The sequence below is a fragment of the Colletes gigas genome, unplaced genomic scaffold (genome assembly GCF_013123115.1).
Source record: "Colletes gigas isolate AHSC1104 unplaced genomic scaffold, ASM1312311v1 Colletes_gigas_Sc00008, whole genome shotgun sequence".
NCBI classification, from domain to species: domain Eukaryota; kingdom Metazoa; phylum Arthropoda; class Insecta; order Hymenoptera; family Colletidae; genus Colletes; species Colletes gigas.
The window spans coordinates 7,615,089-7,627,381 of NW_025106637.1; positions in this window are offsets into that span (position 1 = coordinate 7,615,089).

Here is a 12,293-nt window from a genome sequence, read left to right on the forward strand (position 1 = left end):
ACAATTAAAAGCAACTGTTGAAATGCATTTCTTCGGTTCAAACGAAATTCGTTTCAGAGATTCCTATAAGTTGATCGTTCTACGAACACTTTTTGCCCTTTCTGCATGTTTGTATTTCATTTGCACAATTGTTCTCACCTTTTCTCTCTCATATTTTTCATTGAAATGGCAAAAGACAATTTTAAGAATTATTTCCATTCGGTTTCAACCATAAACTCTCATACGTTTTCTCTACTTTGCATTCCACCTGGGATCCGCGTATTGATAGGCCGATATTGTTCAGCAATTTGATATTGGATACACATGTCAAATACGTGCTTCTAAAGCAAAGCAAGAAAACAGCCCGAATCTTTGGAGGTGAACGGAATTTCGCGGATGTTCCTCTACGGAGGGTAAAACCTCTACGGATTCTACAAACATCCCCTGAAAAGTAAAACTTGTACATGAAATGAAATTAATCTCATGGCAGGGTATCTCTGCAACTTTAATCAACTTAAAACGAAGGAATTTATCGATTGCAGACGAATTTCAGAGCCAAGTATCAGATACAATTTTATACAATGATATCAAATTTTTAATATTCCTAAATTCCTCCACCTTTTTTCTAGGAAATTCGGTATTAAAATACACGATAAAATATAAGACGGATTTGTTACTCGCGGAGTAAATACCTGTCCGGACGTAGACACTCGATTACCACGCGGAAATATATTAAAAGTACAACTCGGATGTGAAGAAAAAGAAATCGCGCAATTAAAACGGAATTTTATACCGTACGCGGAGGTGTAGATCCAGTGAAAAGAAATATAGGGGAAAATATTCACGGTTTAACGTTTAAAAATTCGTGGATTGAATGAACGTCCGGTAAATACGGTCGTCAGTGAATTTGCGAGAAGAACCCGTGCATTTGCGGATTACGCATGGAACGGATAGCTATGAGGCGGTGCACGAGGCGGAAGGAAAAATTCGTTCAATATTATTTTAAACTTCTGTGAAACACAGACGAAGGATATTCCGGGTCTCTCACGCACGTGCACCGTAGGGTACCAGTCAAACACTTGGCACCAGCCGGCGCCAGGTATGTGACATGAATATTTGTTTCTAATAAGATATGCCGAGCCGACAGTACCATTTGACGTACCTTCCGGTGTGCTTACGTTACATCTATTAACTAAAAATAAAAGAAGGTGGAAAAAATATGAAAGAGAATATTTCATTTTCTTACTTTTTTTTTCAAATAAAATAAAATTTGAAGTAACTCTTACTACTTCGTTTTAACAATACAAATGTGAATTGTTTAAAACGGATAGATTAATTGTCGAAACCGTCTGACACACGACAGAACTAGGAAACATTTGGATTTTCACCTATGATAACTCAAAGAGTAACATGCGCATTGTCAACTAGAAATCCGACAGACTTCGCATGAGTCGGCAGAAGTTAAGTAGTTGTAAATGTGTCTCTAGTGACAGGAAAGCAAGAGGATCTAACACAAGGAATTCATTATACGCGCGCAACGGGCTTTCAGTTTGTTACAATCTGAAAGCAACGGGCTTCTGTTGCTTGGCGAAAGCATCACGCTTTGCTACATCAGTGTACGCTAGTTTTAATTGTTCATTAAATACAGTTATAGCTTTCTCGCTGCAGTGAGTGGCCTTTCGAAGTTTACGGGACACAGAACGCCTGTACAACACGTACAACCGCGTGTCGCGGCTGGAACGTTTCGTTTATTCTCATTACAGATTGCTTTTAGATGATTTAGCCTTCGTTTGAGAAAGAACAGTCTTGGTACAAATCGATATCTCCACTTAGCAGTATTGACGAGTCTAAACAATTTCTCTCGAAATAAGACTGTACTGCCCTTTCCTTTAATTGCATTCATCTTTTTCGCAATTAAAACTGCCCCAGGGATACATTAACATTTATTATACACCGAACATAACAATTTTCTACAATCAAATGTTATTGGAAATATTTTTACTTGACAACTTAGTACCAAAACTTTTCGAATATTCATGTAGGATTAATTTTTGGCGATGTGCTTGATATATAGCCTGGAAAATGAGTTCCGACGAGGCGCGTAGGTTCACATTAAGGATAACCTTATTAAACTGCTTACATCAACTTCATATCTGTGAGGGATAGTTCAATTTTGCGAAAACGTCGGGAAAGTAAACGATATTTAAAAACAATGTTAAATACTGTAACTTATCGTGCACCATGTGGTTCAAATAAAATATTTGCAAGCTGTTTTACATTCTGTATTTTTGTACAGAGAAATTTCAAGTTTTCTTAGCCAAGAATAGAGAATGACAACTTTGCAATCTTTCATGCAGCTTTATTTTTTTTTTAAAAAGTACCGTATGACAGACTTTATTCTTATTTCGTGGTACGTATTCGTGTCAACCATGTTATCGCGAGCGTGAAACATGATTATAATTAAACGCTACAATTTTAGGCTCCTGAAGACGGTTCTTTGCTAACCTAGATCATGCGTTGAGATTAGATCTAGAACTCCCTGTAAGGAAAGTCGGGAGACGCATTAACGACGGAATGGATCACGTATTTTCGCGCTCGTAAAGTAATGCGAACCGGACTTTATTTATTTGGTCGTGAAAACACACGTAAGTTACATCGAGACCATGATCCGCGTTCTCTTATCGCTCGGTATTTTATACCCTTTTCTTTACGGTGCGTTCGAACGGTCGACAACGAGACGAACCGCCATGGTTGACGCGGTAAATTGCATCACGATGTCCGTGCAGTTTCCCATGTTACTCATACGAACACAGTACCCCCTTGAACGACACGTACAGACATCCTTCTCTTGTTCTCCGAGTATGATTAAACCGTCAAGGACTACCGTGATTCGAGGGAATTCGATAATTGTCGGAGACGTAGGTTCTGCTTCGATGAGACGTGGAATCGTATGAGCTCGATCGTTGTTTTTGGTTAAAAACACGATGTAACCTCTTTTCAAGATATACTTTATTTCGTATCATAATAACTACTTATCAATTTTTAAAGAAATTGATCAGAGCCCTCTTAAACATTTCATTATTTATTTTTATCTATTTAACATTCTAAATATTTTAGCATATTTTTATCAGTTTTTAAAAAATTAATTGTAGTTTGCAATTGGGCAAGAAATCAAAGAATTCTATTTGTTATGAAAAATAATTGTTCCCTCGCTAACGAAGTGTTTGCAGGTAGTGGAAACAATTTGTTTTTGAAAATGAAAAATGTATTATGTAAAGATAAGAACCGACTACTTAAACGAAATTGATATCTTTTAACTGCAAGATAAATTATAATGGATTTTCTATTACACGATAATAATTACATCCGACTAGATAGAAAATTCGAGGCTAAAATTGTGTTCATTAATTCCGTTAAATGTAAAATCAGTTTATTCAAATGTTAGAAGCGTGACACGTACATAACTTATGTTCCAACTTTGATTAACCCGTCAAGACCTTACATCCATTTCGAAGATATCCTGACGATAATTTGAAAGGGAATTGACTTTACACGTTATTATTAATTTACATCCCCGAAGCGAATTCGTTAAAATCAAGAAATACCTTACATCATATTCATCTATTAATAGTGTAAAACAATTAATATTTAAAGAGACCGTTAACCATTGAATGACAAATTGTTTTCCCGTACTGCCACCCATTACCCTAGGATCATTCAGATTTGGCGCGATTTTTGCACATTTTGAATACGTAGAAACTTTTGTAAAAGATTACTGAAATATTTTAAAATATGTAACTCCAGAGTGTACTGCAGTTTACTTTATTGCATTCCATAGTTAGCCAAAGTTATCCAAAGTAGCCAGAAAAATCGGTTGAAATTTAGATCGGTTTAAGGGATATAAATTGGATCGATGAAACAAACCGATCCTCATCAATAGTAGAAGCGAAAGTACCTGTTGATTGACGGTTTTTCACTTTTCCCTGCGATAGACGCTGTGATACGTAGCTAATTAAGCTTAGTTGCTGGAATTCGATCAATCTTCAGATTTACTTCAACTATGCTGCATTTGTTCAACGACGTGACAAATGTCGTTCGATTGGCTGTCACGAACGACAGAGCAAATTGCATCCCGACCTTCTTTTTTCGCATTTCACGACCACCGGCGTACGTTCCTTGATGCACAACCAGTACCCCGCCTATCACGCTTGTTTGATTGGTCCATTAAGCATACGGGAAATAAAGGGCATAAATATTAATATCCATCAATGAAGAATCGTCAAGATCGAAAAATATGATTTCGCGTGATATCCAACTAAAATTCAAATACTACGCAAGGGTTTTAAAATCGATAGAACTCGAAACCGTGGTTCATTTGAAATAGACACTAATATTTTCTTGGCAAGCTATTGTTGTAATTTAATGCTTGATAATACTTGATTATCAAATATCTACTATATTTAATATTCAATTATCAAACGCACTGATATTTATTTGAAAATAATTGTTCAGAAGTTATCTAATTTACTGATCTCGAAAACGATTTGATATCTGTAAAATTTCGTCCCGAAGTTAGGAATTGCAAACTGCAAATGGAACAGAATATAGAGGTGCGCGAGGCAAGTGTTTATGGCGGAAGCGATCGAGTGACTATTTGAGGCTGGTGATTGATTTCGAGCGAGGTGCGTGATTGAATGGTTTGCACCTGGCATTTTAGATGCGAAAGAAATGTGGCAGGATTGTGATGGGCTACGAACTCAGTCGAGATTGGGGTATTAAAGAGAGGAATAAAGTAGAAGCTTCACAATTAGGGAATCAAGAATTCAGAGATAAAAAATGTTTCAATCAGGACTATCAAAATTTTGAAAAACATTATACAACAGTTCTGAATTATATTTAATTAGATAAATTCGTTTCAAAATTCATTCGAACCTAATAATATTTCTATTTTTCTATTAATATATATATGATAGTTTTGATTAGACACGATATAAATCGTAGATTGCATATTTCAAATCGTTTAGAGATGGTCAGTAAAACTCTTTTAGAGGTGTAAATGATATTATTGAAACGATTATGGGATCTGCCGATTTCAACTGTAGACTCCATTGAAACAATATAACGCGAGAGCAGTGTGGTATGCTGACCGTAGCAGCTGGACCCGTGGTTTGGTTACTTGAAATGGGCTTTTAACAGTTCATTACGATGTTAATTAAAATATGTCCGCCATAGAAATAACCTCATATTATACAGAAAGTATGGTGGAACATGCTTCCCTTTGAATATTTAAAAGCAACGACTGTTAAAACAATTATATTTTCTTAATTTTTAACGTCAATTTTGCGAAGAGAATAAAGGCCAATGCTAAAGTCAGTGCATCGCAACTTATTATCTGTCTCCGTAATAAATAGCTGAGCCAATATGTGTCAAATATATCATGTATTTTAAAATAATAAATACCCTTCGCAGTGGGCTTTGTAAGATAAAAATTTGCTGCAATGACAAAGTGTCGCGAATTTGTTCGCGCGGCTGAATTCAACGTGTTTTTCGCGAGCAAAAGTGAGCCGCCGCTCGACGATAAGACGATTTCTCGTCCGTTTGCATGACGACGAAAGTAATCCTAAGTTACGTGATATTTCTCCCCAATGAAACATGTTTCAGTAACAAGACATACTTCACATTCTCGATACAGGCACGCGACGATAACACGTGCCAATGAATAATGCGGTTTTCACGTTGCAACAATTAGAAACGAAAAATCGACATTAAAACAGGGTGTTCGGCCACCCCTGGGAAAAATTTTAATTAGAGATGCTCGAAACCACAATAAGACGAAAATCAAGAATACTAATTTGTTGATCGAGGTGTCGTTAAAAAGTTATTAACGTTTAAAGTTCCGACTATAGAACGGCAATCTGCGAACAACAGTAAAGAATTTTTTTCTCGAAAGTGCGTAGGAATTCGGGGATATGTGTGTTCATAAAAAATGATTGCAATTGACCCATGCAACAGAAAATAATTTTCCCAGAATGATTTGAAAAAAATTTTTTTCACCGAAAAATTTCTCCACCTACTCGAATTTTTTTCTCGAAAATGCGTAGGATTTAGGGGGTATGTGTAATAACCAAAAATGATTGTAATTAACCCCTCTAGGTAACAATAATTTTTTTAGAACGATTTGAAAAAATTCTTTTTCGCCGAAAAATTTCAGTGAAACATATCAATGGTATGGTCAGACATTATATTTTCGGTAAGGAATTTTTTTCTCGAAACTGAGCAGGATTTCGGCGGTATGTCTGTTGACCAAAAATGATTGTAATTGACCCCTGCAACTAAAAATAATTTTTCTAGAATGATTCGGAATTTTTTAATTTCGCCTAAAAATTTGTCCACCTTCTATCATAGGCGGAACTTTAAACGTTAATAACTTTTTAACGAAGCCTCAATCAACGAATTGGTATCCTTGAATTTCGCATTATTTTGGCTTCTAGAACGCCCTGTATATACGATCATCATTATTATCGAGGGCTCGAGTCTACCATAAAATATTCCTTTTGTTCTTCCAAATGCTTATGAATCGTTCGAATCTAGCCAGTGAAATTCAATCTTACTCGCAAGATAATCGATAGACTGGAGTGCACATCCAGTCCCCAGAAATGTGAATACGAGTGGAAAAAACAAATAGAACAGCAAGAACTGCGTTCGACTATCGAAAGGGGGTAAGTGACGGGAGGACGAAAGGGACAGGAGGGAAATAACAGAAAACGAAATACGAACGTTAGCGAAAGGAGGAAGAATCCGTTGAAACCGTCATTATTATGAATGAGATTTATACTGGCTGACGGACGATCGAATACTTCAGTAGGTAAACCAATATATCTTTGCTTGCGCACAGGCCCCGGCACATGCAAATAGGAGAGATTGGCCAGTACGTGGCAAATATTTGTTTTGACTTCTCATCAGGATGCTCACGTTTCGACAGAAGATCCTCTCCGGCTAGGATGCGCGTCCTTTTCAGCGGGAATTCGCACCAGTTTTAATATCGTCCCGTATTTACTCGGCATTACTTGCAATATACGCGCCGCGGGGATGCACTTCCGAGCGTTTTGCAACGGAAGATGTGCAGTTTACAATCGTACCCGTCGGTCGGGCCCCGGTTTACGCCGCGAGGCCGGCACTTTCCGCTACAGCGTACTGGAAATTTCACGCGGAATATTATCGCGCCTTTCCCGAAATAATAAACGCGGTCTGTTCAGCAAAGCTTCCTCAAGTGGATTTTAACGTTTCCCCTCCGCCGCTCGAGGAGATTGAGACAGGGAATATTGCGTTGTTGTTTTGCCTACGATAGGGTAATTTTAATACGGATACCCGATGACGCGGGTGGGAGGAAACCCCGCTTGTTTCCGCCAAGAGCTCGATAAAAATATATCGCGACAGTTAGTTGTTCTTGCGGGAAATGAAACGAGAGAAGCGAGTGAAGATGATCCCGAGCACTCGAACGAAGTTTGATACGCGTATTTGGTGGTTCCGTCCTTTGAAATAAGTTCCGGAAACGTTGTGTTGCTGATTGGACGATCGTATATTTTGCAACCTTGTTATTTCATCGAGTTTCGAAAGAGTACTTCTGGATTATATTCATACATATTTAATTATCTCGACCCGACGCAACAGTTTTCTCTCTTAATTTCTGTTAGAGAAAACGTATTCCACGTCGCTTCCGCGAGCACAGCACGGCGCCGAACTGCTTTACAAAGCGTTATCGAACGACACACTCAACAAAATGAAAAATTTCCATCATTTTCCAACAATTTGTTATTTTTAGCCACGAAGCGGCGATATCCGTCTGAAGCGAAAAAATGAAAACGACAAATGGGAAAAGGAAGAAATTGCAACTAGGCAAAAAATGAATTCGCAGCGTTTCACGCGGGAAAGAAAACGAGACGATTGCTGCGGATGCATATGAAAAAGAAGAACGGGGAATAAGTCATCCAAGAGAAAGGAATTGCAAAACGAAATAGAGAGGACAAACAGAGAATAAAAACAGAGCGAAAACAGGGAAACAGGAGGAAAACACAGAGTAATCCGGAGACATCGCAAGTAATATGGTACAGATATGAACATCGATCACAGAGAAACGAAGTTAATAAAGAAAAGAAACAGGTATTAAATAAAAATAAAAAAATATTTGATACGAACAATTTCTAAATTAAACATAATAAATAAACGAAATCTAGGATGAAACTGCAATTATGTGACGTCTATAAATTGTTACTGTCGACCAGGTTCTTCAAATAATTACATAATGCACGGTTCTAGAATGCTAAATGGTAGACTATTCCTTCGTTGCATCTAACTGAACGTGCTGTCGAAAATGTGGATTTCATACTCCTACAGGACAAATATTGTTCTTCGCGGTCTAGTCCGCTCCAATTACAGCTACTCCTTCGTAAGACACAAAGCAACGGAAGAAAACCATATCATTAGCGACTGAAAATCTCGATTCCACAATAAACCGAAAGGTAAGACTCTCAGTGATCTAATAATAAAATTAGTTCCTTTGAGAGCTACCACGCTTTTGAAAGCTTTTGGTGTAGCTTTATAATCAATCATATTTTTATTTACGAGGTGATTAAAATCAGTCCAGGTTTAAAATTTTTCGAAATTTATTCGATAAATTTCCAAACCCTTACGAAGAAAAAACGTCCCTTGCTCGATTATACCATGGATAACGGAACAATTGACGATAACTCCGCAATTAATTTAAAAATAGCAAAAAGAACGAATTCAAAGTTATGGTTTAAGCCTCGAACGCCCATATACTCGAAATATTGTGTAAAACGCGCGTATATTTATGACAGCTACTCCTCACGCGGACCTCTCTGTACGTTGTATGTGCCGTGAATTCTTCCTGATTCTTGTTGCCCGTCAAACAACTTCTATGCTACCCGACTTTATTGCTCCAGCTCGCGCCACTCCTTTACAGCTTTTAAAATTAACTGAACGCACCAGCGGCTGGAATTGAAACGAATATACCGTGGACTTTGTCACGAGCCGCTGTGCACTTCAAACATGCACCAGCACTGATAAAATACATCGTGCAATAAAATGAATTCGTCGCGGGGACCGTTATAAAATTGGCACGGACCGTAGGTTTACGTCGGAGTCGTTTTTTCAGCACGCCGGTGCCTTAAACAGGAAAATGACGGACGCCTTTTTGAAATAATAAACAGAGTGGTTCGCAGAAACGTTATAAAGGCTTCTGGTTATTATCCGGTTTCGATGCATGCTTTTCTCATAATGAACCTTCTCCAGTTACTTCGCGATTGACGCATCGCTACGTACACGCGCTTGTTTTACTCTTATTTCATGCTGAAAAATGTATCGATCGAATAATAAAAATCGAGCCGATATTTTTTTCGTGTATCATGTTCGACCACGCGATGCCGTGCTCGAAACATTGTGTATTGCATTTTTCGGGGATGCGTATTGCAACCGAATTTTTCGTACATTGGTAACTGTTGGGATATTCTGGCTTAACGCGATTGTAAAGGATTGCATAAAGTATCGAGAAATTAACTTTGGACGACCAGAAATACTAATAATAGAAGTTTCGTCTAGACTCTTATTGAAATCGAAATATCGAAGTTCGAGAACGAGGAGAATAATTCGATTTCTCTACGAAAACGGAAATATTAATAAAGATTCTAACGAAATTAATGGTACAAACATTGACTCTATATGATAAAAAGTAATTAAACGAGAAGAAGAAGGTTAAGAATACTTCGTTAAGGTGAAAGATTAAAAAAGAAACAGATTGGGTTAGGTTGTAAAACAGCCTTATTCGCTGAACCTCGCCTTGTACCTTCCTCGGTGTATTTTCTCTACGTACATTTCACTTTTTTTTTATTAAGTGAGTAAAGTCGTTAAATGAAAAATAAAACAAGAAAGTAAATTTTTCAGAAGAAATATCTCTCATATTATCTGTTTATTGTTACTTTTTATCCTGCGTAAATTTAACACCATTCTTGAGTATATCGCGTACACTTAATCAGAAAAATTAAATCCTTCTTTTTAAATCTGTCACGGTGACGAAGAGGTTTCAACGTCGTTGTTTTCGTTTAATTAATTTTTATCACAGTCCATGTTTGTATCATTAGTTTAGTTATCTTTTTTGTTAACAATTCTTTTTAGATTGTTTTATGAATTTTTAGAATTTATGCCGAAATTGTTCCTCCTAAGCTATCCAAAAATTATTTTGCTTCCATTAAAATGAAGTCGATAGATTTGAATATTCTGAACAGAATCTATGTTCCTTCTACGTAAGTCACACAAGATTAATTTGACGTTTGGTGCGCGTGTAATGTTAGGTGTTACGCGAACACAGGTGTTTGTCAGTTTGAGGAGTCCACTAAAATCTTGGAAAAACAAAGTCTATATTACGTCAGCGCGCACACAATAGTGGCGAACAAGGGTGGCTCCTTCGAGGGTTCCTGTTAATCAGCATTGCATCCTGATCTCTGGTGGACGTTAGGATCCCCCGCATACATCGAAGCTCGAACCCTCGGCATGTGTTACTCGGGTTATGCCGCGTTATCTCCCGCGCTGGCATACTACACAGCATTATGGTGGTCGCGCAGCTCGTTGTACATAGGGGCCGTTTACGTGCAGACATATTCTATGTACACCTAGTCGTAGCGAGAGGTGTCAGATTGCGATAAACGATCCACTTACAGATGGCGTCGGGTTTATAGGACGATAAAAAATGCGGGGTATGGAAGGAAATAAAACACGTGACTGGCGAATGAAGCGATACTTCCATAAATGTGCCAAAGAGGAGGTTGAGTATGACAGGTGAAGAGGGTGGATAAATAACGACGCTATGGTTTTGTATTGCGTTTGCTGTTGAGTGTCAAACTATACTGCTCGAATGCATAAATTAGTTTGCATTTATTACTTTTCAATTGCTAGGATGGAGTCAAACTAATTCACGTTTCAAACAATTAATTCAAAATCGTATTACTGCACCGGGCAAAAGAGAAATTTACTTTCGCGCCCATATTAACCCCAATGCATCTACATAAAACACAATCTGTTGAATATGGTTTAAATATTTTTCATTGATTGACACTTTATCTTCCTACACACAGTGAGTATGGAAATATATACGAGTTTGCAATCAGTGAGCCTGTATGAGATATTATTCAACACATTCTGTTGTGGAGATAAAAATGAATAACTGGTTCACTAAAGCAGAGATTGCTAGAAACTACGTTTGAATCATTTAACGATAACGTTACTAAAACAGAAATTTTAAAACAACGAAAGATGTATGCTTCCATGAATATTTCCATAGTTTACACGTTACTGTGTCGATTTTGGTACGGTTAACGGAAAATCAACAGAGACTCAGAAAGATTAATTACATGACTCGGGTCCGCAAAAATAGGCACTCGCCCCCTCTCCTTCTGATTTTCTATTTTTGTCTTTCGCGGCTGCAAAATTATAAAAGTTCGGTCATTAATTATTTTCAGGATACACTCGATTTTATATCGGTAGCTCGCAGACCGGTCGATACTTTTGGCAGCAGTGCCTCGTAGAGCCACCCTTAATAATTCACATTCGGAGTGACGCGGTAGGAATTATTTAAAAATCACTTTCTCGTTCGTGCGTCGTCGCTACCGAGGATATTTTCAGACGTGGACCCAGGTGGATCTCAGTATTCTCCTGTCAGGCTACACGCTATTAATTTTGTCTTACTAATCTCCAATTTGAGTCTCGTTGTATCGCAAAGTATTGCGAGGAATCCACGACCGCGAGTCGGGCAATACTTCTTCTAGTAAACAAATTTGTATCTCGAAGGAATACTTGCACATACTTTCTGGCCAAATTAATTTGAAAAAACAAAATTCTTTATGAATTTTTCAAGCAGAAAACTGTACAAGGAATGGCAAACAAATTGCTGAGCTTCATACTTTTACTATTAAAAGAAGAGTACAAATAAATTTTTAATCATTAAAACATGTTCAACATATGATTTAATTATGACAAAAATAATATATTAAGTTAATTTTTGAACTTCCAATTTTGTCGTCAGTTTTCTAAAAACGATCCGAAACCTCGAAAAATATACTCTTGCTTCTAAGAACTGATATTGTCTGTTGTGTGCCGGAAACACGCGTAAACCTAATTATTTCACTATTTTTAAAACATCGATCTGTTTTTCATTTGTCCGGGAGTCTCCGTAATTAGAATTAACCTACATTCAACGACCGGAACGCGGGCGCTCTTTCCACAGAAGAATTTCAGCCTCCGAC